The sequence below is a fragment of the Elaeis guineensis genome, chromosome 8 (genome assembly GCF_000442705.2).
Source record: "Elaeis guineensis isolate ETL-2024a chromosome 8, EG11, whole genome shotgun sequence".
Lineage (NCBI taxonomy): Eukaryota > Viridiplantae > Streptophyta > Magnoliopsida > Arecales > Arecaceae > Elaeis > Elaeis guineensis.
Window position 1 is genome coordinate 138,340,062 of NC_026000.2, and position 25,448 is coordinate 138,365,509.

A 25,448-nucleotide genomic window follows, 5' to 3' on the forward strand; every position below is an offset into this window, starting at 1 on the left:
GCCCGTGAGTCAGATGAATAAGGAACTTTCTACCTTTTTTATGGGTAAAAGGAACTTTCCACTTAAAAAGGCAGCAAATGTCAGCATGTCTTCAGACCCAATTCATCCCAATCGGGCCCATGCTTTCTGCGTCGCCCGCGCCCACCGCCTTTCAAATAGAAAAATAGTTTTGTTCCATTCTTCCCCTCCCGCATCACGACATCTTGGGTGCGACGCCCGTTCTCTGCCCTTCATCCATCAGCTACCTTATCCCAAACAGCATCCATGCTCCTTCCACCGACGTGTCAACCATTTTTCTCATGTTGCACCAATCATAAGCTGCCACGTTATCATGGCAGGCTTCTCGCTGTATAACACAAGACAGCTGAGCCGCCGATCTCAGGATTCGGGTCCCTCCTTCAACCCATGGCCTCTGGGACGCGTTATACTCACCCGAGACTGAAGTTAACACGTCGCTAGCGTGGCTCTGTTACCCGAACGGAGAGACTGATGCCTTCCGGTCTTTAATCTCGCCTGCGGTTGAGCGGAACCTAACACGATAGCCTCAAGGCTCGAAAACTAATTGCAAATCAGCAATAGAGAAGCAGCGAGAGCACACTCCAATTTTAGTCTCTGTTCGCCGCCCTCGCTCCGCTGTCACCGTCTCCCTCGGCTCTTAGGCTCCTGTTCATGCCGGGCCTGGCGCTGGTTCGGGGCTTGCTCTGGGCGTGGGTTGTTCTTGAATCCCAACAGCATTTGGTGATCGCTGGAGGTCAGTTACCATTGCTCCTTCCCTCTCTCTCTCTGGTTTTCACCTTTCCTATTCTTTTAGTTTTCTTCCGAGCCTTATGGTGGTTCGGGCTTGATTTTTGGTGAGAAGCGGTGAATCTGGGAGTGGATTCTTGTTTGAGCTTCTGTTTCCATTTTCTTGCAATGTGGGATTGGTTTTTGTTTTTGCCGCTTTCAACCGTGGGAAACAATTTGTCTTGCGTCCTTCTAATTTTGTGATATAATCTTGTTTCGCTTTATTGTGCGTGCTGAATCGGTGAATGAGTTTTGCTGGTTTATTTGCCACTACTATTTTTGCAAATATGTTCTTCTAATTTTAATTTAAGTACTTTCATTTTATTTTTTTGTTTTTGCTTTAAAGGCATTGCTGTGTTTGTACGATGTGTCGATAGGGAAACCAAGGGACTCTCATTTAGCAACACGCCAACACTATATTAGCCGGATGGTCCAAACCGACAAATTGTAAATGGTGTCATTTCATTTCATGTGCATGCGCGCGTGTGCGGACAATTGACGTTGTTCAGTCTTCTTCTAAGCCATAAGACTGTCATAATCACTCAACATATTAATTGCAATTTGTCTCTCTAGATATAGAATCTGCGCATACAATTTGTTATTTAAAGCATAGAAACACCTCTCTCAAGATTTTGACTGTCGTATATTTAGGTATTCCAGTTGTTTTGACTGCCCTGAAAATTTGCAGATTTGTGTCCTTGAAGTGCTTTGCTTTGAGTGCTGCATATATGCCCTCTTGTTTCTGTCAAAGTTCTGCTTTTTAACTGGTCCTCTGCCATTATTTTCTTTTTCTGTTTCTTTTACGAAATGTGGGTTGGTAAACGAACAAGCTTTTGTTTAAGAATATCATTGTCATGTCCCAACCCAGCACTCAGATCAGATACATGATGGCCACACACTACATAGGGCAAGCCCTAAGAATATGCAAGGCTTATAAAATTACTTACATTTCAACATTCTATGAACACTATCGACCTTAATTCATAATAAATAATTTTATATTAACAAATATCAATCTTATATTATTTACAAAACTCGATCCTCCAACTGATATTGATAATACTTTATCTAATTGATCCTTTGACATCGTGATTCCAATCTTAGCCAAGTACAAGTATTCTGCAACTCTGGAAAAGAAAAAAGAAAGAAAACAAAAAAAAAAGAATTTTCTCTCTCTTCCCTCTCTTATCTCTCTCCACTTTCTCTCTCTACTTTCTCTCTCTAAAATTTTCTCTCTTTAGAATCATTCTCTCTATTCATGAATTTCTCTTTCTAGGAATCTTATGGATCAGTAGAGGGTGGGTCTAGTTACTTAGACAAATCCATATTTGGTTGATCCTGGAAGAGGTCCTGAACTTACGACGTTTAGGAGTTTTCCATAATTTTTCTATCCTTAATCGCTTATGATTTTTATATTTGATCTTGATCATATAGAGGTGTGACTGCCTGCACAAGGTGTTGAGTGGGACGGACACCTTGCTTCCGAGTCTGTAGATCAAGCAGTTCATCGATTACTGTGTTGAGTTAATCACTGATAGAGGTAAGGATCTTTCAATATGATCATTTACATATTTATGAAAATTTAATTTATATGATTGATGTATATGTTATATCTATCAGTATGTATCTTATACGTTATTGAATTGATATTGCCTGAATTTTGATTAATTAGTGCTTAATGTTTACTGAGTAAGGAAAGCATGATTTAGCATGGTTGATGGGACAAGCAGCATCTAGTTTAGGGATCATGCAAGAAACGTGATGTATATACTGGGTCAGTCTCAGATTGAGGTGTGGCATTGTTTGGCCTGTCACGGATTGGAACGTGACTGTAACTAATCTAATGTCGAAAATCAGATTATGATTTTAATAATATGGATGGGGCATGGGTAGTGTTTGGACTGTTTGGCCATGCAAGAAACATGGTGTGTATTGGATCAGCCTTAGATAGGGTGCAGGTTGTGTTTGGCCGACCACGAACTGGAACATGCTTGTAATTAGTCCAATATCGGAAAGGCAAATATAAAGCGTGGAAAAATAGGAGTATGTAGATAGTCGGCCATATGTGAAACGTGGCGTATCAGCTAGGGGCTGAGATATTTGGCCTGCCACGGGCTGGAGCATGGTTGTGACTAGTCCAATATCGAAATCAAATCAAGATGATAAACTTTGTTTAATTGAATGATATCTGGACTAGTCGGCACGTGTGAAATATGGTATTATAATGTCAGCTGCGGGTTAAGATATGATTGTCGGCCACAGACAAAAACGTGGTGGCTTATCATGGGCTGGAGTGTGAGCGGATCTAGTCCAGTGCCAGAGTAATAATGTTGTTTGGATCAGAACCGTATTAATCATTTAATAATGAATAATCTCATTGAATTATTATTGAATGAAATTATTGATTATGATATGTGATATATATAATAGAATTGTACATGATGATATTATTCAATTATCATATTGATGATGTATGGATTTTATTATTTTTCTATCAGTTATATATATATTGTTAACAAGATTTTTCATATTTATGCTGGTGTGAATGTGAGAAATTCTTACTGGACTGTAAAGTTTATAACCCTCATTTCTTTTTCTTCTCAGAGTTGCAAGATACTCATGTTAGTCGTGGTTTGAGTATCGTGGATGGAAAGATGATTAGATAGAACATTATTGATTTTCAATCAGACAATTGAAGAATAATTGACTTTGTAATTGTACAAGTTTTGCTGATTGTTATGAAATTGAATCATTATTATTTATGGATATTGAGGTTGTATCAGATTTTAAAGTCTTGCATGATCTCTAGGGCGATCTCTAGAGTTCATGCAGTTGTGTCGCATGTCTGAACCAAGTGCTGGGTTCGAGACGTGACAAAATGATATCAGAGCTTAGATTTAAGGTCATTAGGGACGATGACATAAGTGATATCGAATCTTTGGATTATGATCAATAGAGTGCGACAGAATAATATCAGAGCTTAGATTTAAGGTCACTGGGGACTGTGACATAAGTGATATCAAAACTTTGGATTATGATCAATAGAGTGTGACAGAGTGGTATCACTAGAAAGTTTGTTTAGGATGTGGCCTAAGAAAGAATTGCATTGTACGAGAGAGAAATATTTTTTGAGCATTGAACCTATAAGAGAATCATATATAAAACTCACATGTAAATGAAAAATATATTTGGTTCTATTAGTGGATTGGATTTTATTATGGGCTATGATCATTAGGGATTGTGACAGAGGTGATTCATATGGTTTGGATTTTGATGGTTAATTTATATCTCCGATTGTAATTCGAGGAATGGACAATTTATAATTTTATTGAATCAAAAATTATTTGGCAAATCCAAAAAATTTGGTGGATTTAAATCAAAGTGCGCAGCAAAAGTGTGGCGGTTTATGTCATCTAAATTTGATCAAAAAGATTGATTTTAATTCGGAGGATATTATGCTAGAGAATTAGAATTTCTTATTTAGTGAACAAAGCTATCTAGGAGCTCGATGATAAGATAAGAATTTTGTATTCTTAAGGTTATCGACTTTACAGCAAGCTAATTTCGAGGATGAAATTATTTTAAGGAGAGAGAATGTAAGAACCCAAATATTTTTAAACCTTTAGCATGAATATTGAAGCAAGTAAAAAAAAAGAAAGAGAACAGAAAGGACTCCTAAATAAGGGTGTAAATGGATTGGATTGGATTGGATTATACTGAAATCCAACTCCAATCCAAACTATTTTGGACTTGGAAACTTGGCTCCAAAATCGAACCAAATACTCTACTAGTCTAATCCAATCTAGTCCAAAAAGTTTGGATTGGATTGGATTGGATTTTTAGACTTTTACATACATTAGACTGTAATTTGGATCATAATTCAAAAGCAAGTTATATGAATTCGAAACAATTATAGGTATTCTACAACATCGTTCTACATTTAACAACCAACATTATAATAGCAATAGATAAGAAATAAAAATTTCAATGCTAAGGGTCTTAACAAGTTGTGCTATAATAGCATCATGTTAAAAACATAAGTTCTAGATTTTCAAAAAAGACTGCATCGCCAAAATATAATAAGTTCCATAATATTTGAAAGAAATTAAACTTGAAACATACACACACACACATATATATGTAAAATTCAAAATTCCAAACTAGAAGAATGATTTGATTTGGACTCATACTTTGGACTTTGGATTGGATTTAGATTTTATAACATTAAATCTAAATCCAAGTTCAAAATCCAAAATTTTTAAAAATTGACTCCAAATCCAACACCAAAGTCCAAAAATCCGATTCAATCCTCTAGTTCAGTTTGGATTGGTTTGGATTTTGGATTTTCTACAATCCACTTACACTCCTACTCGTGAAGGAATCCTTCTTCCCTCTTTCGAGTTCGATCGGGAAAAGAATTCTAGAGTTGTTCAAACTCTGGCGAGGATCCTAGGGTACATGCCTATAAAATCTCCTCCCAACCTCCTTAATGTGTTGCTCAAAATACACAGCCAATCGCCGGTGAAAATGTGAGGATTAGAGGGCCCTTTCCATCAAGTGTCTCCAGCGAGTTACTTTTGATTTGTCATGGGAGCTGACATATAGGCCCCTTACCTTTCTTCACCTCTTCTTCCCGAACTCTAAGGAGTTTTTAACGGCCGGATTAAGCCTCGGCCATTGGATTTCTTTGGGGATCAAACCTCCCATGTTGTTTCCTTCTTTTTTCCTTCTGTCGGAGCATTGCTGTCACCGGCCATGCTTGGCTATCGAAGGCCGAGGCTGTCAGGGGTTCACCACCACTAGGGGTCATTGTTCGTCGGGGGCCACCGCCATGGGAGGTGATCGGCCTCAATGTTTTTCCCCTTTCCCTATTTCAATGAAGAAGAAGAAAAAAAAAAAAAAGAGAAGACGTGAGCAAAACCAAAGAAAGAAAAAAAAAAGAAAAAGGAAGAAAAAGAAAAAGAAAAGAAAAGAAAGAAAAAAGAAAAAAAGGAGAGTTTCCTCTCTCTACCCTTTTCTTTCCCCTTTCTCTGTCTACTTTCTCTCTTTAAAATTTTCTCTTTCTAGAATCCTTTTCTCTTTTCATGAATTTTTCTCTCTGAAAATCTTATGAACCAGTAGAGGGTCCAGGTACTTAGACAAACCTAGATCTTGGTTGATCCTAAAAGAGATCTTGAACTTATGACATTTGGGGGTTTTCAATAATTTTTTTGTTCTTAGTCGCATATGATTTTTATATTTGATCTTGATCATATAGAGGTGTGACTATCTGCACAAGTTGTTGAGCGGGACACCTTACTTCCGAGTCCATAGATCGAGGGGTTCATCGATTACTGTGTTGAGTCAATTACTGGTAGGGATAAGGGTTCTTCAACATGATCATCCACATATTTATGAAAATTTAATCTATATGATTGATATATATGTTATATTTATCGGTATGTATCTTATACGTTATTGAATTGATATTGCTTGAATTATGATTAATTGGTGCTTAATGTTTACTAAGTAAGAAAAACATGATTTAGCATAGTTGATGGGAGGGCGGCATCTAGATTAGCTGGTCATGCAAAAAATGTGATGTATATGTTGGATCTGTCTCGAACTAGGGTGCGGCATTATTCGGCCTACTATGAGCTGAAGCATGACTGTAACTAATCTAATGTCGAAAATCAGATTATAACTTTAATAATATGGATGGGGCATGGGCGGTGTTTGGACTGTTTGGCTATGCAAGAAATGTGGTGTGTACTGGGTCAGCCTTAGACTGGGGTGCAGCATTGTGTTTGGCCGACTACGGACTGGAGCATGGTTGTAATTAGTCAAATATCAGAAAGACAAACATAAAGCATGGGAAAAGAGGAGCATTTGGATAGTCAGCCATGTATGAAACATGGCATATCAGTCGCAGGCTGAGATGCTTGGCCTACCACGGGCTGGAGCATAGTTGTGACTAGTCTAATACTGAAACCAAATCAAGATGATGAATCGTATTTAATTGAAGGATATCTGAACTAGCCGGCATGTGTGAAACATAGTATTGTGATGTCAGCCGCAGGCTGAGATATGGTTGCTGGCCACGGGTGGAAACATAGTGGCGTACCACAAGTTGGAGCATAAGCGGGTCTAATCCAGTGTCAGAGTAATAATATTGTGTGGATCATAATTGTATTAATCATTCAATGATAAGAATCTTGTTGAATTATTATTAAACGAAATTGTTGATTATGATACGTGACATGTATAATAGAATTGTACATGATGATATTATTCAACTATCATATTGATAATGTGTGGATTTTATTATTTTTCTATCAGTTTATATATATATATATATATATATATATATATATATATATATTGTTAACAAGATGTTTTCATATTCATGCTGGTGTGAGTGTGGATAATTTTACTGTGCTGTAAAGCTCACAACCCTCCTTTCTTTTTTCTTCTCAGAGTTGCAGGATGCTCATGTTGGTCGTGGTTTGAGTATCGTGGATGCATAGACGATTAGATAGAATATTATTGATATCCAGTCAAATAATTGAAGAATAATTGACTTTGTAATTGTACAAATTTTGCTGATTGTTATGAAATTGAATCATTATTATTTATGGATATTGAGGTTATATCGGATTTTAAGGCCTTGCATGATCTCTAGGGCGATTTCTAGGGTTCATACGGCCGTGTCACGTGTCTGAACCAAGTTCTGGGTTTGAGGCGTAACAATCATAGTTCATATCAGTGGCTTTTCCAGCTTGAGTTCAGGTCGTTATAGATATTTGATTATCTGTCTGGAGAAACCAAGATCTCATTAATATGCAATGTGTTTCCATGACCTTTTTCAGCTTTATATTCAAAAACTGTATCTAGGTAGCAAGCCTTTCTACTAGAAACACATTAGTTGTGCACATCTTTTTACATTGTATTCATTTATTTTCTTCATAAAAGGTCTGATGATTTTATTGTTGGTTTGATTCTATAATTTGATCCTTCATCTAAGTTCCATTATGATTTGGTTTAGTTCTGTACCTATATTAAGTGGAAAGGTGTTAATTTGTAATATTTATTTTATTCTCTCTCATGCAGATTGTCCCTTGAATTTAAGTTGGGCTAACTTTACACTGGCTTCTTCTGCTTGTTCAAATCAAGATGAGCGGGGGAAATGCTGCCGATATATCAATGCACTTGTTGCAATTTCCATTGCTAAGTATGCAAATTCAACAGGCAAACTGGGAGTTCCATCAGCATTTTCTGATATTTGCCTTACTTCTGTGTCTGAAACTTTGAAGTTATATGGAATTCCAGCTAGTGCCACTGTAGTCTGTGGACTGGGACCCAAAATTCGAGTTTCTTATCAGTGTGAGGGGAGAGGAACTGTCTTGGAAATGATGCAGTCTCCTAACTTTACTGATGTCATTGGAAACTGCAAGGTGCCACTTTCATTGGATAGCAGTTGTACAAGGTGCTTAAGTTATGGCATCATGTATCTTCACCATCTTATAAGTGCAGATGACAATGTCACATTCAGTGTCTGTCGTGATGCAGTGTTTGTTACACTTGCAAATCAAGGTGACAACTTGTTGGCTGTTGACATGGCCAGTTGCTTCTTTGGCATTCAAGGGCTCAGCATTCTCCCAGGTTTGATTGTTTTCAGAAGTGGTTGCTTTTCTTCGACTAAAAATAACCCCTTAATTTAATTTTTTTTTCCCAACATTTTATACTTTCTTTTTTGAGTATGTAGGTCATGCTAGAGAAGCAGAGATGCCATATTTGTCCTTCCTTTAATCTATTAGCAAGATTCAAAATAGTTAGGAATACATGGTTGAGAATAATTTATTAGAAAAAGATACAAGCAATTCTGAAAATGGTATTGATACTGATGGAGACCTTTCTATTACCATTTTTGTAATCTGATTTAAATGGTTCATGAAGCTATAATATGGCTTCTCTTGTTGTGCTCCTAAAGTATTAGATCTTATTAAGATTTTTTGACCATAAAAGTTTTTGAATTATTTAGAATTGGTGGAACAGCAAAATCTTTTAATGCTCTTTACTACATAATGCTTGTTTATCTGTTAAAAAAATAAATGATAAATTCCCTTTTTCTCATTACAGAAATGCAAATACTCATGTGTGAAAAAAGGGTGAAGGTCCCACAATACAATTGTTTATTTACTGACTTATAGTTATTTCTAGTGCTTTGAGTATCTCATAGTCAATCCTTAAGATATAGCATATGAGATGCAACTTTGTTGAAAATAAGAGTGAATATAGTATCCTGGTTAAATTTGATCATGATGAGATATTATTACAATAGAGTGCAGACATAGTGTAAAGAAAAGAAAAATGATAGAAACTGTGCTTTAAAGTGATGACCAAGATATATAATAGTGTGATTAATTTTTATCTTGGGTCTCTTTCATGGAAGCAAGGAGAGGATGATGAACACATGCAATAGAATTAAAGCTGGGTTGATGAAGAAGAGAGGTGCTTTTTAGTTGGTATCCACCCCAGGATTCCATCAATCCAACCTACATGTGCTTGTGAGATTGAATAAATAGAAAAAATCTTGGATAGTAACATTGTGGTTTGCAGTGTTATTATGCAAGCACGATTGTTTTGACAATAAAAGCTGTATGTGTTAAAACTATGCTTCCAAGCTGATAACACTGTACACTAGAGGTGGTGGGCAAGTTGAAACATTGAGGACAGTTAGATGAGAATTGACTGAGATGGTAAGAGTGTGTGCATAGAAAATTCTGTGAAGGTCCCTGTTAAGAAAGGAGATTGGGCATGTGTCAAAGAGCTAGCAAAAGGAACAAATGATAGTGAATGAAAGTTGTTAAATTGGATTGTACTATCAACTCAACATGGTTGGAACACGGCTTGATGGTCGTGATGATGATTATAGGTTAAAGGTAGCTCATTTCTTTACATAAAGGTTAAAGATAAGTCATTCGAGAAATATAGAATAAAATTTACAGTAAATAACAAATGTCGTAGATCAAAACATTTGAAAAATACTACAAAGGCAATCCAAATCTATACCTCTACAAAGCTTTCAGAAAACGACTTTCTGTGCTTTCAAAAACTTTTCCTTGTTATTCTACCAGTCCATTCTTCTGGGAGGCATGCCAATGCTGTTAAGACTTCCAATTTCTGTTCATGGGTTCTATATGGAACCTCCTAACTTAAAACTACTGAATATATCAGTTGCACACTAATTGGGTGCTTCGTGCATTTTTACACATCTTATTATTTTTATGTGACTTTGTTCTCCTCTTCTCAAACATTGTGATTGATGAATGTTGCAGAGTCATCTTCCCAATCACTCATCCCTACATCTTCTCCGAGTTCAGATTCTGCTCAAGCTCCCAATCAACATCAGATTAGCATACCATTCAAGAAACATCAGCAAGCCTATCGCCTCATGTTAATCCCGGGAATTGGAATTGGGGTTATAGCGGTGGCAGTTCTACTGCTCCTGATTTTAGTAATAGTAATCCGTAAGAAAAGTAAGGAGCTAAGGAGTGTAGATGATCCCATTGAGACATTATGGAATGTCTTCCCTCCTACGCAAGTCCGGATAAGTCAAGAAGGTATAATATTTTCGCTCTTTTCCTTGCATACTAGCTAATCACTATGATCACAATTATGCTTCATCTGTGTGTGAAAAATAATCATAGGTGTACTCTGTTAGGTGAAGATGAAAAAACCATGCAGATACATCTAGAACAGCATAACAATAACAAATAATAACTAGGACAAAAAATGCCGTACCGGGCCAAACCGTCCGATACGGAGTGTACCGAACCGGACTGGCGGCCAGCCGATCCGGTTCGGCAATTTTTTCAGAAAAACAGGTCCGAACCGCATCGAACCGGACAGTTCGGTATGGTTCGGGCCCATACTGCCCGAAATCGGACAGTATGACTTGGTACGGTTCGGTTCGGCGTTGAACCAAACCGTACCGACAAACATCACATGGGGGTGTGGGGGGGTTGTAGTGGGGTCTGGACTATCATTTAGTGATAGCCCAGATGCTTTGTCTGAGAGACCCGAGAGCTCTCTCAGAGAACTTCCGAGCTCACTTGAGAGGAAAATTAGAAGCAAAAGAAATTAGAAAAAGAGAAAAAAATTTCGTCAAATTGCAGCATTGATTCGAGGAGATGCTAATTTTTGATCGAAAATAAGGTAATGTATTATTCTTTTAGTAAATATTTTATTTTTTATGTTTTTGTTGTTAAAAAAAAGGATAAGAACGAAGAAGTATGAAAATAAGACGAAATCATGCCAAAATTTTGTGATTTTGGTATGATTTGATCTTATGTGATAGATCTTTGGAAGATCTACATGATGACATCAAAATTATTGATTTTCATTAATTATATATTTTTAAAATATTTATATATTTATTCATAAAAAAATTATTAAAAAATAAATTTAAAAAAATAAAAAATCAGAGTTTCATAATCATGTTTGGAATGATTCAAGCTACTTAAATCTAACCTCAATTTTTTTTAAAATTTTGAAATTAAAAAATATTTTTATAATTATTTGGATAATAAAAAATATTATCAAATAAAAAATATGTAAAATTAGTATTATATTATAGTTAATTCAAAAATATTATTTGAAGCATATAACATATTTTTTTTAAATTTATGAGTTTTAAAATTATTATTAATTTTTTTTTAAATTTATATATAATATTTTTTAATAATTATTAAACTGTTGTATTTTGTTATACTTGCAGAAATGAGTAAGAAGAAAGATTCAGAGCGTGACATTAGTTGAGATCATGGCGAGATGTTCTTGGTTCGGAATCATTGAAAATACAAATGGTGTAACACAGAGTTCAAAGGAGGAAGGGTGACTAGATTGAAGCAGTACCTAGTTGGTGGTTATCCTGATGTGTTCATGTGTCAAAAATGCCTACAGAAGGTCTGACAGTTAATGAAGAAGCACTTCGCTGATTCAAAAGCAGCGAAGAAAAGGACAAAGCAGAAGAGAATAGAAGTGGACCATCGAGCTGCAGAGCTATCTTCTTATCACTCTAGATAGTTAGAGGAGGCTTCCGCTCCAGATGATGAGGAGGCACATATTGAGGCTGCCATTCAGACGAGCTTGGCTGATTAGTACTGGCAGGAGGAGATGGCCAGATATAGAGAGTGATTTGGATCATCATGCTATGAATCGAGGTCTAGATTAGCGATCAGTAAGGAAAGATTCGAGTTCAAGAGGACTACCTCAGTCAGAGAGCCCGATGGTAGAGAGAGCAGATACAGTATGTCATCTTTGTTGGAAATTTTTGGCAGTAGGAGGAGATCCTCTAAAGATATTTCAGCAGGAGCCATCATCTATGATTTGGATCCACATATTTTTTTCAACAAAAATTCACAGCAGCAGAGGATTGACACTATAGTGAAAAAAGATAAGAAGAAGGATATGTGGCGAGCTATTGGATCATGATTTTATTTCAGCCATATTTTAGCAAATGCAGCAAGCAATCCTTTCTATCGATATGTTATTTCAGCCATAGAGGCTGCCAGCCAGGGTGTAGATCTATCAGGACCTAAGAACATCTATGGTCAGCTTTTTGACAGTAACAAAGAGGATCTGCAAAGATGGATTGCTTCTTACAAGAATAAATGACCTACATACGGACTGACAGTGATGTGTGATGGTTGAATCGGTCCTATTAGATAGAACATCATTAAATTTTTGACATACTGTGATGGAAAAATATTTTTTCACAAATCAATTGATGCTTCAGATAAAATGTACGATGCCACATATATCCTTGGTCTGATGGAAGAGGTGATTGATTCAGTGGATGAGCACTATGTCATGCAGGTCATCACAGATAATGGACCACAATATAAGGCTGTCGGAGAGTTGCTGATGGAGCAGCGATTGCAGATATACTGGACCTCATGTACTGCACATTGTATTGATCTTATATTGATGGATATTGAGAAGATTCGTAGGTTGTAGCAGGTAGTGGAGATTGTCCAGTTACTAGATTCATCTATAATCACACATGGATCTTTTCATTGATGCGAATGTATACTGGGGGGAGATCTTAAGGCTGGGTATCACACGATTTGCTACCAACTGTATAGTACTTGATAATCTTCTTCAGAAGAAAGCAGTCTTACGTCAGATGTTTGTCAGTGTCGAGTGACAGGAGAGTAGATATGCGAGGACCGGCACTGATGGAAGTCATATGGAGAACTTGATGACGAGTCAGTCATTTTGGCAGCGGGCTGAGAAGATAGTAAAGGTTATTAAGCCATTATATGAGATATTTTGCACCGTGGATAGTGAAAGATACCCCCAGATGGGCTTTTTATATTACATGATGGAGAGGGCAAAGAAATAGATCAGTGTGAATGATCCGAAGCATGCTCAAGAATTTATTAACATCATTAAGCATCATTGGGACTATCAGATGGGTAGAAATTTGTATCTAACCGATAAGCACGAATTCAAAAATATTTTAACATATTTTTTTTTATATTTGTAAAAGTGTACTTAATTAATTATAAAATTTATCTGCAGCTTATTATTTGAATCCGAGATTTCAGTATACCATTTCTGAGATAGATATAGATAATGAGCTTCTTGCTGCTCTTCGTAATGTGATATATAAGATGGTGTCTGATTCAAAAATCGCATCGTTGTGTTTGCAAGAGGTATGCTAGTTTAAAATAGATGTGATTATTCAACTGAATTCGATCTGTACTCAATGATATATTTATAAATTTAATAAATATATTTTTTACAGACAAAATAGTTTAGAGAGGGATCAAATAGCTTTGGAGTCCCATCAGTTGTCATAAGTAAAAAATAAATGAATCCAGATAAATTACATATCAATAACGAGCAGCATAGATTGACATCAAGTATCTAATAATATCATAAAATTTGATATGTAATTTTGCTTTTGCAGCTGAATCGTGGATTCATTTTAGAATGTTTGCAGAATATTTGAGAGGTGTGACTGTCTGCATTTTTTTCAGATGGTCTCTGCTAATGGCTGAGCATAATTGATCGACTTTCATCCTTATCCACAGCAAACAGAGAAATTATCTGACACAAAAGCGTCTCAATGATCTTGTATATGTTCACTATAATTTGAGGTTGAGACTAAAATGCATTCAGAAGGAAGTACAACTGAAATACACTGATCTGACACTAGATGATTATGCTGACGAGGAGACGATCTGATCATCGATTGGCTTACAGATCAGCAGCAGGAGCCAGAGCTTGATGAACCAGAATCTCTTCCACGATCAGCCAGTATGGTAGCTAGGGAGATCATGATAGATCCAGGGCCATGGGTAGAAAGAAATATTTCATATAAGATTCCAGCTGATCAGCCACAGTTTGAGGGGACACAGGGACTCATTCATCACATAACTTGATGTCCGATACATCCTCGCAGAGGTTTGAGCGACAAATATTTAGACGAGATTGGCAGTCAGCAATAAGACATCCATCCTCCCAATCACAGAAAACTCAGTCACAGAGGGGCACAAGGAGAGAAAAAGAAAAGACAGTTGCACGTGCACTACTCTCGAGAGTACAAGAGCTATTTGACTCAGATTCGGAGATCAGAAAGAGTGATGATGATACTAGTAGTAGTGGTCATGGATCTGATGATCAGGGAGAAACTGAAGGATAGGAGATCACTGTTTATGAGATACAGCCGTAGGGTGATATTCGATAAATCGGTGAGTCTCAGTTTACACATGCTATACAAGATAGGGACCATGGTAGACGAGTCGGTAGAGATCATGAGAAGTCAATTTCATATAGATGACGGACTCCTAGAGGTCGTCCAGCACACGATGCAGCTACAAACGATCTTGCATGTGGAGTAGAATTCATGGATGTATCTGGATCATCCTCGCATTATGGATCCTATTATCTGTAGCCACCTTATGATCCATATAGATATGGTGCATCCAAAGTATCGTCTTCTAGTGGTTACTACCCTATGTAGCCTGGAGCATCTTATGGATCAGATTTTGCTACCGGCATATTTGGATGGGCTCCTTTACAATCATATCATATCCCGAGGATACTTCTCAAAGTCAGAGTTTGAGTGAGAGATCTGAGATGTCTTACAATCCAGAGAGGATGCCTTATGGGATGAATATTCAAGAGTACAGTGCATCTTGGTTAGAGCAATGGACTGATGTTCCTCCAGACTATGTCAATGATCCAGATATCTACAAGCGTCACAGACACTCGACGAAATATTAAATGCAGAACAGATCTTGAGGTTAGTATATCATTTTTTGTGCTTTGTACTTTAAAAGTTTAGATACATTTTAATGCACATTTATATATGTATTTTTTTAATTTTAGGATGATAGAGTTGTAATATAATGTAAATAAATATATATTTGAGATTTTGGATCAAGAGTTCCTGTACCGTTACCGAACTCAAAAATTGAATCCAAATATATCAATAATATGCAATATAATATAATTTTGGGATTATAATTATGAATTAATAACTTGAAGATCAAAAAAAAAAAAATAAAACAAAAAAATTATACCGGTATCGAACCGGTACGTCGGAGCGTACCGTGTGTCGGTATGGTACCGGTACCATAATGTACCAGCCCGATGTTGGTACGTGCATCGGTACCGATACAGCAGACCTTGAACTAGGACCTTGAAAAGAAAATAAATGATAAATTTTGCTGAGTTTATGATGTTGGCAACCAGTAGAAAGTTGCATTTTATTTTTGTCAAAATTGTTTGGCTTTGATCAAGCTTTGAAGTTCATGTAAGACTTATATGTCTAAGCTGAACCAAATCCAAAAACTGACCAGAGTTTTCAGTTTCATTCAATTTCAGGTGTTTTTGGCTGGTTTCAGTAGTTTGAGTGGGTCTGACTAGTTTTGGCAATTTTGGCTGGTTTCCGTCATTTTTGGTTGGAACCGATAGAAACTACTCTTATTTATTTTAGTTTAACAAGTAAATATGTTTTATGTTTTATAAAATTTATCAAATATTACTCAACCACATTTATCTAAGCTATGTTATTCTTAGTTTTTTTAATTAATTTAACATGGTGGGTTAGTTGAACTTTAATCCATCAAGGTGTCGATACATTTATGTGATGTGTGTTTAAGCTATATGTAAGATTGCAACATGAAATGATGCATGCATGTCTGATTTGAGGAGATAGGGAAATTTTATTACTTTTTAGAATTTTAGGGCACATGAGAGGCTATTGGCATAACCTCCATACCAGTCACTTTTCTTCTTTTGCTTATTAAAAGTGGCACTAAACAAAAAAGAAGCCTAGTGCATGAGGCTCCGGCCACTGTAGAGTTTGAGGAGGGCCAGATCTATGCAGCCTTATCCCCATGTTCGCAGAGAGGCTATTTCTACAAAAGTGGCACTAAATAGGTATATGTAATTAGTTTTATACTCTTTTGTATTTGTTGTGTTAGTTATGCTGGATTGTGTAATATTTGGTAATGATACTTAGTAAATTAATATGTTCTTGTGACATGTTTTTATGCATTAAACTTCTAGAAATTTAGTTTCGGTATAAAATTACCCAGTCTATAAAAACGTATAATTCTAGATAACTCAAAACACAATAAAATTATGTAAAATAACTTTAATTTTTCTTAAATTTTATATTATTTAGTATTTCTTTTGACTTTCTTTTGGTCAAGACTCAGAAACTTGGAGTGATACTGATGAAGCTTCTGAGAATGTTTGAGAATGAAACTCTATGTAGGGGAGTGAAACTGAAACAGATACCAAGTTTTAAAACCTGGGTTATGATCCTTGGCTCATTAGGGTTTGCTTCGACTCAATAATCCTGAAGATCAGATTGGCATATGATGAAATCAAAAAATGTTTACTAGCCAAAAAGGGGAAAACATCCATGTAGCTTTTCTATACAAGATGATTGCTAACCTTATTGTACAATGACCTTGATGGTCTACTCTATCCAGTGGCTGTTTGTGGGGACCTTCCTCTGGCATCCTTTTGATTCTGTGGACAATCAACTTTTACATAGATCATTGTGCAGGTCCATCACCGGTTTTCCGACGATTCAGCTATAGGGAAACCATGAAGGCGACGGAGAATTTCAGTGCTGTCATTGGAAAAGGTGGTTTTGGAACTGTTTATAAGGCTCAATTCAGTGACGGTTCCTTGGCTGCTGTGAAACGGATGGACAAAGTTTCAAAACAAGGTGATGATGAATTTTGCCGAGAAATGGAGCTTCTTTCCAGACTGCACCATCGCCATCTTGTTGCTCTGAAAGGTTTCTGTGTTGAGAGGAATGAGAGGTACCTGTTCTCCTTTCCAACACCATATTTTTTTCTTCCTGAGATGGCAATGGTGTTGCAATCTGATGTCTTTTTTCCTTTGATTGTGATTTGCAGTTTTCTGGTGTATGAATACATGGAAAATGGAAGCCTAAAGGATCATCTTCATTGTAATCCTTCCATTAGTTTCTGGTTCTCTTTTGAGTTTTTATTTTTATTTTTTTATTTTAATAATTCCTTTTGCCTATGCAGCTCCAGGGAGGAATCCATTGAGCTGGAAGACTAGAGTACAAATTGCCATTGATGTAGCCAATGCTCTGGTAAAGCTTATTACTGGCACAACCAAAGAAAAAACTTTAAAAAAGAAATATTATAATTTTAGGGTTAGATCATATATCATGCTGCAACATATCCAAGGCCTTCAGCCCATTGAAGACTGTATAAATCCTTTTTTCTTGCTTTCGTCCAAGTTCAGTTTGGCTCCAAATGCTTTGAGATGTCAACCTGAATCCAAGATCACCTTAAAAAGCTGGCTTCTAGTCTACATTACATATGAATGGTACTCTCAATTGGTCTTCCTCTTTCTTGTCCATTCATGCTACTCTGAAGCTTCATGTGTTGTAGGATATTATTTCAATTTCTGCTATAGCTTTAGCATCTGCTTCAGGATTCATCTGCCATAATAGTCTTAAGCTCATGTATCTCTTTCATTGCCCATTGTGTTGATACCTACACTAGAATGGTCTTGCTGATACCTGGACTAGAATGGTCTTATTGCAGTCTCAGATGACCAATAATTGCATGAAACTTCTGAGGCCTATCTTCATTCCATTCATCCCACCTGTTTGCTACTTAAGACATCTCATTCCTTTGTGCAGTGAAATTGACACTAGTGATGACCAACATAATCAAAATTGTGAGCCTTGTCATAACCTCAGTGATGTTTCACTGCATGTACCTTCTCTGAAAGTGAATTCTGAGTTTATTGTAGAATTTTGTTCTAAGATTTCATTTCGTATTCATTCCTAGCCTTTCTATTTTGTACATTCAAACTATGCTTCTGGAAATGATTAACATAATTAAATTTGTGAGTCTTGTTATAATTTCAATCAAGTGTCCCTTCATATATATTCACCTGAAGTTGATTTCTGAATTTATGGTAGATTTTTATTTAAATATTCATTTGTCTTCACTCCTATCTTATCTGTGACAAATACACCAAGTATAGGCTTAAAGGGTGGATGTTACCATTCTATGCTTTGCAATTAAGTTCGAGTCATGGATCCCATTGCATTTTTTTTTCAGTTGAAATAAAAAGGTCTCTTTCTATTGTTACATCTTCTTCTTTTGTATGAAATGAATATCATGCATATGCTCCTTTTCGTTGATATTTATTTGTTGCTCAGGCGAGAAATTGCCTAAATAACTGAATTTTCTGGTATTGGTTTTCTGAACCTTTCCAACTTAGTTTTTGTTCTGCTATCCTCTGCCATGTCTTCATTGCCTAGCTCATAATTTTCATCCTGAAGTTTCTATAGTGCTTTATGTATCTCCTTCATTTATATACCATAATATACTTGTGCTTGTTGGTGTTCTTTAGATTTCTGAGATATTATTAACATGACTTATTAACTGAAGTACTAAAGCAACAGAATTCATTTTACCCATTCTGGAGTGAATCTGCAACCTACATATCAGCTGATTTTAACCCTAGGGGGGGAGTTGAGAAATTGTTAAGGGGGTAACCATAGGAAACTATTTTAATGTATAAAATATGCCAGACATACTCCAAACAAAATCAATGGCAACAATGATAACAAAGTAGTAAAGTTAGATAATCAACTGTAGCTTGATTAAAGTCTCTCTCTCTCTCTCTCTCTCTCTCTCTCTCTCTCTCTCTCTTGGCATACCCTTCAAAAACCATCTAGATGATTAAGATTTCATCCAACGCATGGTTGAAACTGTTGGATCAACGCGCATCGGATTGGATCGATTTGGGCTTGTGATCTAATATCTAATTTCTTTGAGACAATTCACCAAACACATTGCAGGCATAAATAAACAAAGACAAAGAATCAAGATTTACGTGGTTCGGCACAAAAGGCCTACATCCACGGGGAGGAGGAGCAATCCACTATAAATCCGTCCCGAAAAATAGGTACAATATGAGGTATAAAATACCTTTTTCCGAATCCCACAAGAAGGCAACAATATATCGAATAGAAGGCAACCAAGATCCAATCGGATCAACCAATCTCAGCCTCGGCAATAGATCAAGATAATAAACAATACCTGATGAAGATACCTTCCTCAACCCTCGGCAAAAAATCAAGATGATACCTCCTTACCAGCCGTAGCAGCACAAAGTATCTGTGAAACCGAGGAGAAGGAAGGCTGGTAGACCACCAACCGAAGACCAACAGAGGCAGGCCAGCAACCAGCACACGGGGCACAGGCAATAAATCGGCCAGAGAGCAGATCGGCCAGAGAGCAGAACACCCGCGCACAAGAGATGAAGCTAGAAACAGGCCCGCACAAGAAGCATAAGCAAGAGAGAGACCAGAGAACAGGCCCACACCGAAGCACAGGCGAGAGAGAGAGATCAGCCAGAGAACAGGTCCACACACGGGAAACCTAGCAAAAGAAAGCCAAAATAGCACAAGAGCCCCTAGAACCAATCTTCTCTCAATCGAACCCCTTGTCAAACAAAAGGATGCCCACGGCCTCCTTATAAAGACGGAAGTCCTTCTTAAAATAGAGATTCAACCGGTGTAGAATTCCTTGATATCACGGGAGACGGAAAAGGAAATAAGATTTGGAGCCAAATATAACAATCCTCCTCCTTGCGACAAATATTGTACCTTTATATCATATGGAAAAATTTATAACCTCCTCCTCACCACAAGCCCCGCAGGGCATTACCAAATATTTATTCCAATCAAGTTCAGAAAATTCCTGAACTTAATTGCAGGGATTGGTTTAGTGAACATGTCAGCTGAATTATGGGCAGTATATATTTTCTGAAGTCTGACATTACCTTTCTCTACTAGGTCTCTGATGAAGTGATATCTGACATCTACATGTTTTGTTCGTTCATGATACATCTGGTCTCTGGCAAGGTGCAAAGCACTCTGACTGTCACAATGAATGTCTAAACAATCCTGTTCGAGACCCAAATCCTGTACTAACCCTTTTAACCAAATAGCTTCCTTTGCTGCCTCTGTCAATGCCATATATTCTGCTTCAGTGGTAGATAAAGCAACTGTAGACTGCAAAGTAGCCTTCCAACTGACTGCACATCCAGAAAGAGTAAACACATATCCTGTCAAAGATCTTCTCCTGTCCAAGTCACAAGCATAATCTGAATCACAAAATCCTGTAACTATGCAATTATTCTGTGTAGAAAATATCAATCCCAATTTAGAAGTGCCTTTCAGATATCTAAGTATCCATTTCACAGCTGACCAGTGAGCCTTTCCAGGTTTATCCATATATCTGCTCACTACGCTTACTGCCTGTGAAATATCAGGTCGAGTGCAGACCATCGCGTACATGATGCTGCCAACTGCGCTCGCATATGGCACTCTAGACATATATCTCTCCTCATCCTCAGTCTGAGGAGAGTCTCTGGCAGAAAGTCTAAAATGACTGGCAAAGGGGGTAGTGACAGGCTTGACTGTAGACATACCAAATCTGTCCAAGACTTTTTCAATATAACTATGCTGAGTAAGGAAGAGTCTACCTGACTGTCTGTCACGAATAATCTCCATCCCAAGTATCTTCTTTGCCGGTCCAAGGTCCTTCATATCAAATGCAGTACTGAGCTCGGCTTTCAGTTTCTGGATGATTATCATGTCTTTGGCTGCAATTAGCATATCATCCACATATAATAACAAATAACAAAAGGACCCATCTGAAAGCTGCTGGTGATACACACAACTGTCATATGGAGATCTACTGTATCCATGGTCAACCATAAATCTGTCAAATTTGCGGTACCACTGTCTTGGAGACTGCTTGAGACCATATAATGATCTCTTGAGTAAGCATACATGATCTTCTTTATTTGGAACCTCAAAACCAGGTGGTTGTTGCATATAGATCTGTTCCTCTAAATCACCGTGAAGAAAGGCTATCTTAACATCTAGTTGTTCCAGCTCCAGATTTTGAGAAACAACGAAAGCAAGTAACACACGGATAGATGAGTGTTTGACTACAGGAGAAAATACCTTCTTGTAATCAATACCCTCTCGTTGACTGTATCCCTTTGCTACCAACCTGGCCTTATATCTAAAATCCTGAGGAGTGGCTCCTTCTTTTCTTTTGAAGATCCATTTGCAGCCAATTGCCTTTTCTCCTTTTGGTAATTTGATTAACTCCCAAGTCTGATTCTTTTCTAGAGACTGAAGTTCTTCAACCATAGCCATGGTCCATTCATCAGCTCGTGAACTACTAATGGCCTCCTGAAATGTGGTCGGCTCATCACCAATGGTGTCTGCAACACTCAGAGCATAATAGACTAACTCAGCACAAGCAGAATCCTCAAAACCATACCTTTGAGGTGCTCTGATCTGACGCTTTGGTCTGCGAGTGGCAATACTCTCAATCTGATCCTGATCTTGTAATGTCACCTCCTCCTGAGTCTGAATCTGTGCATCTGTCTGTTGTTGTTGTGATTTAACAGTCTGATCAATGTCTACAACCTTCCTATCCTGCTGACCCCGATCCTGATCACTTTGAGAAGAATTAGGCTGTAGCTGCCTTGAATCAATGGCTGTCTCATGGAATGTCACATCTCTGCTGACTAGAAATCCTTGAGATCCAGGTTCTGTGCACCATAATCTGTAGCCTTTTACCCCATATGCATATCCAATAAATATGCACTTTTTAGCCCGAGGGTTCAACTTCCCATCTTTTACATATGCATAAGCTGGGCACCCAAAGATTCTGAGTTTTGAATAGTCTGCAGGTCTTCCTGTCCACATCTCTTCGGGAGTCTTCATACTTAATACTGATGCTGGAGATCGGTTTATAACATAGCAGGCTGTGTGAGCGGCCTCTGCCCAAAAATCTCTACTTAATCCTGAACTAGATAGCATAGATCTGACTCTCTCTAATAGTGTCCGGTTCATGCGTTCTGCCACACCATTCTGTTGAGGTGTACCCACTGTTGTTATATGTCTGATAATGCCTTCTGTCTTGCAAAAGTCATCAAATTCTATAGAACAAAATTCTAAACCATTATCAGTCCGAAAAGTTTTCACCTTCCTTTCAGTTTGCCTCTCGACCATAGACTTCCACCATTTGAATGTTTCAAATACATCACTCTTATTTTTAATGGTGTATATCCAGACTTTTCGGGAGTAATCATCAATAAAAGTGAGTATATATCTTGATCCACCCTTGGATATAATTGGGGTAGGTCCCCATAGGTCAGAATGAATATAGTCTAATATACCAGTTGTCCTGTGCACGCCTGTAGTGAAGCTGACTCTGTGTTGTTTTTCAAATATGCAGTGCTCACAGAATCCAAGTGCACCAATCTTCTGACCTCTCAGCAGACCACGTTTGCTCAGCTCCTGTAGACCTCTGTCTGAAATGTGTCCTAATCTCTGGTGCCATAAGTGTGTCAACTGCTCAAGAGAAGATTGTACTGTTGATGCCTGACCAACAACTGTACTGCCATCCAAGTAATAAAGGGTTCCACTTAATTTATCTTTTAATAAAGTTAATACCCCTTTATTGATAGTAATAGATCCTCTACCCCATCTGCCCTCATATCCTGCTCTGTCAAAGGCATGTATTGAGAGAAGGTTCTTTTTTAATTTAGGAACATATCTGACATCATCCAATATCACCATGGTATTTGAATTTGATTTAATTTGAATTGTTCCAATACCTTCTATATTACAGATGCCATCATCTCCAAGAAGAACAGTACCACCTTCACAAGATCTAAAGGAAGAGAACCATTCCTTGTGAGGTGTCATGTGGAAAGATGCTCCAGAGTCCACTATCCAAGTGTCAGTATGACTAACACTGCAGGCAGCTGTGAATACTGCATCATCTGATATACTGCTATGACTTCTTGAAGAAACTGCAATTGATGCTGTATCAGAGATTGTTCCTTTATCCTTTTGTTCCTTTTCCCTTTTAGATTGTAGAAGTCTACACTCAGATTTTCAGTGACCTGGCTTTTTGCAGTAGTGACAAATACCTGGTCTTTTAGGCCTAGACTTTGATCTATTTTTGGACTTACTCCTACCTTGTCCACCCTTTTTCTGTTCATCTCTACCTCTAACAACAAGACCTTGAGCTGAAGTCTGAGCCTGATGCTGAAGCTGTACTTTTAATCTAAGTTCATTGGATAACAAAGTAGCTTCTACTTCTTCAAGACTTATTGTTTCTCTTCCATAAAGCATGGTAGTGGTAATATGCTCAAATGACTTGGGCAAAGAGTAAATTAGAATCAAAGCCTTATCTTCTTCATCTACATCGACACCAACATTTACTAGATCAAACAGGAGCTTATTATACTCATCCAAGTGATCTTTAAGTGAAGTTCCTTCTGTCATACGAAATGTGTGTAATTTTTCCCTCAAATATAATCTATTGGTCAGGGATTTTGTCATGTATAAACTGTCTAGTTTTTCCCATACACTTTGGGCTGTGTCTAGTTCCACAACATTACGAAGGACTTTATCACTCAAACCTGAAAACAAGGTTCCTAGGGCTCTCTCGTTAATCTCTTCTTTAACAGCTTCATTATCTCCCGGAATTGAATCTATACCCTTAAGGGCTTTTGCAACACCTTCTTTAACTAACAGATATTTCATCCTTACCTTCCATAGTGAAAAATCTCCCGTGCCATCAAAGACGGCCACTTCATGCCTGACGGTGGTGGAGTGAGAGACAGATACCGGATCATTAGCCATTGAGAAACTTGGTTTCTTGTCACCAGCCATCTAAGAGCTCTGATACCAATTGTTGGATCAACGCGCACCGGATTGGATCGATCTGGGCTTGTGATCTAATATCTAATTTCTTTGAGACAATTCACCAAACACATTGCAGGCATAAATAAACAAAGACAAAGAATCAAGATTTACGTGGTTCGGCACAAAAGGCCTACATCCACGGGGAGGAGGAGCAATCCACTATAAATCCGTCCCGAAAAATAGGTACAATATGAGGTATAAAATACCTTTTTCCGAATCCCACAAGAAGGCAACAATATATCGAATAGAAGGCAACCAAGATCCAATCGGATCAACCAATCTCAGCCTCGGCAATAGATCAAGATAATAAACAATACCTGATGAAGATACCTTCCTCAACCCTCGGCAAAAAATCAAGATGATACCTCCTTACCAGCCGTAGCAGCACAAAGTATCTGTGAAATCGAGGAGAAGGAAGGCAGGTAGACCACCAACCGAAGACCAACAGAGGCAGGCCAGCAACCAGCACACGGGGCACAGGCAATAAATCGGCCAGAGAGCAGATCGGTCAGAGAGCAGAACACCCGCGCACAAGAGATGAAGCTAGAAACAGGCCCGCACAAGAAGCATAAGCAAGAGAGAGAACCAGAGAACAGGCCCACACCGAAGCACAGGCGAGAGAGAGAGATCAGCCAGAGAACAGGTCCACACACGGGAAACCTAGCAAAAGAAAGCCAAAATAGCACAAGAGCCCCTAGAACCAATCTTCTCTCAATCGAACCCCTTGTCAAACAAAAGGATGCCCACGGCCTCCTTATAAAGATGGAAGTCCTTCTTAAAATAGAGATTCAACCGGTGTAGAATTCCTTGATATCACGGGAGACGGAAAAGGAAATAAGATTTGGAGCCAAATATAACAGAAACAATTTGGATATGCATTCCATGAGGTTTCTGTATGTTTCAGCATGCTAGATGAAAATGAACATGAACATAATCCAAGAAAACATCATGGAAAGTCATCTTTTATTGGTAAAAAAACTTTAGAAAAAATAGCAATAACATGTCTATGTTGCTAAGCATGATCAATGTTCTAAGATGATAGAAGAAAAGAATGCATTGTTTATGGCATGTCCTGGCTCCATAGTCCTAAAGACCATTGATATATTTGAGCTGTAAAGTTGCGATGAAAAACTATCAACTCAATTAAAGATGAGGGAGATAGGAGAAAAGAAAACATTGGGCAAAGAAGTGTCTCATGGAGGTCAGTAGTCCTCTTCTTCTCCAATTGCCCAACCAGCAATAGAAGTTGAATAGGTATATCACCACCTTCAGTCTCTAACTTGTATATGCAGGATGCTTCTTTTCGGGACTAATCTGATTGTGGTCAGATTTCACAAGGTTATGGAAGTGC

The 25,448-nt window shown here is 37.7% G+C and overlaps 2 pseudogenes; both read left to right on the forward strand.

Annotated features, from left to right (window-relative positions):
• The first annotated feature begins 460 nt into the window (after positions 1 to 460).
• Positions 461 to 25,448, forward strand: part of LOC105049459 (probable receptor-like protein kinase At1g49730) — a 29,442-nt pseudogene continuing 4,454 nt past the window's right edge.
• On the forward strand, positions 12,830 to 15,076 carry LOC140859679 (uncharacterized; annotated as a pseudogene).